Source organism: Triticum urartu, unplaced genomic scaffold (genome assembly GCF_056163025.1).
Source record: "Triticum urartu cultivar PI428250 unplaced genomic scaffold, HENAU_Tu73 scaffold1210, whole genome shotgun sequence".
Taxonomy (NCBI): Eukaryota; Viridiplantae; Streptophyta; class Magnoliopsida; order Poales; family Poaceae; genus Triticum; species Triticum urartu.
In genome coordinates, this window is record NW_028259677.1 from 1 (window position 1) to 2,500 (window position 2,500).

The window sequence follows — 2,500 nt, forward strand, 5'->3', positions numbered from 1 at the left end:
TTATTATTATAGTGATGGTTATATGTCTCACGATGAAGGATATTTGAGATTTTTTGTTTATATAAGTTTTTTCAATACTTCCATGTTGGGATTGGTTACTAGCTCCAATTTGATACAAATTTATTTTTTTTGGGAACTCGTGGGAATGTGTTCTTATTTATTGATAGGCTTTTGGTTTACACGACCAATCGCAGCGAGTGCTTGTCAAAAAGCTTTTGTAACTAATCGTGTAGGGGATTTTGGTCTATTATTAGGAATTTTAGGTTTTTTTTGGATAACAGGTAGTTTAGAGTTTAGGGATTTGTTCAAAATAGCTAATAACTGGATTCCTAATAATGGAATTAACTCTTTACTTACTACTTTGTGTGCTTTTTTATTATTCCTTGGTGCAGTTGCGAAATCCGCACAATTCCCTCTTCACGTATGGTTACCCGATGCTATGGAAGGGCCCACTCCTATTTCGGCTCTTATACACGCAGCAACTATGGTTGCTGCGGGAATTTTTCTTCTAGCTCGACTTCTTCCTCTTTTCATATCTTTACCTTTGATAATGAGTTTTATTTCTTTAGTAGGTACAATAACACTATTCTTAGGAGCTACTTTAGCTCTTGCTCAGAGAGATATTAAAAGAAGCTTAGCCTATTCTACAATGTCTCAATTGGGTTATATGATGTTAGCTCTAGGTATAGGTTCTTATCAAGCTGCTTTATTCCATTTGATCACTCATGCTTATTCAAAAGCTTTATTGTTCTTGGGATCCGGATCCGTTATTCATTCAATGGAACCTCTTGTTGGATATTCACCAGATAAAAGTCAAAATATGGTTCTTATGGGCGGTTTAAGAAAATACATTCCAATCACAAGAACTACTTTTTTATGGGGTACACTTTCTCTTTGTGGTATTCCACCTCTTGCTTGCTTCTGGTCCAAAGATGAAATCCTTAGTAATAGTTGGTTGTATTCGCCCTTTTTTGGAATAATAGCCTCCTTTACTGCAGGATTAACTGCCTTTTATATGTTTCGGATATATTTACTTACATTTGATGGGTATTTGCGTGTTCATTTTCAAAATTACAGTAGCACTAAAGAGAGTTCCTTGTATTCAATATCCTTATGGGGAAAAAGGATACCCAAAGGAGTGAATAGGGATTTCGTTTTATCAACAACGAAGAGTGGAGTTTCTTTTTTTTCACAAAATATACCAAAAATTCAAGGTAATACAAGAAATAGGATAGGATCCTTTACTACGTCTTTTGGGGCTAAAAAAACTTTTGCCTATCCGCATGAAACGGGAAATACTATGTTATTTCCTCTTCTTATATTACTACTTTTCACTTTGTTCATTGGATTCATAGGAATCTCTTTTGATAATGGAGGAATTGGTAATGGAATAGCAGAGTTAACCATATTATCAAAGTGGTTAACTCCCTCAATAAACTTCAAATTGGTTGTAAGACTCATAAGGATCTACTTTACGAAGATCCCATTGTATTCCAGAAGCTCGTAACATCGGTCCCGATAAGCCCCAATTTACTGCTTCTTCTCCGCTAATAAAACCTACTCCTTCAACTCGCTCTAAAAAAATTGGATTCTGTGTAATAAGTTGTTGATATTCAACAACTCCGCGTAAAAAATAATCACAGAAATCTAAACATTTATCGATCCATCCATAAGGTAGATCGGCGGCTACTCCTCCGATGCGAAAGTAATTGTGCATCATTCGCATACCTGTAGCAGCTTCAAATAGATCATATATTAATTCTCTCTCTCTAAAAATATAGAAAAAAGGAGTCTGTGCGCCGAGATCCGCCATAAAAGGTCCAAGCCATAGCAAGTGAGAAGCTATCCGGCTTAATTCTAACATAATTACCCTAATATAGCTGGCTCTTTGTGGTATTTGAATATTCTCCAAGAATTCTGGTGCATTTACTGTTATTGCTTCTGTAAACATAGTAGCTAAATAATCCCACCTTGTTACATAAGGTAAGTATTGTATAATAGTTCGGTTTTCCGCGATTTTTTCCATTCCTCTGTGTAAATACCCTAATATGGGTTCACAATCAATAACATCCTCACCATCGAGAGTAACGATCAGTCGAAGAACACCATGCATTGATGGGTGTTGAGGGCCCATATTGACTATCATGAGATCTTTTCTTGTAAGCGGTAGACTCATATCCTTTCTTCCTTAATTCATTATTCCATGAAAATGGATTATTCCATGAATTCCTCAAAGCGAGGCTCATCAAAATGAAAAATCTAAGACTACTATAAGACTACTAAAAAAATAATAAAACAAGAAAAAAATTTGAACGATTAAATTACTGCTCCCGAATATTCAACTGACCGATTAATTTCTTATAACGTACTCTATTTTTCTTTGCCAAATAAGCCAGCAAACGTCGACGTTTTCCCAAAAGTCTTCGTAGACCTCTTTCCGATGAAAAATCTTTTTTGTGTAATTCCAAATGTGAAGCAAGTCTCCGTATCTTATTGGTGA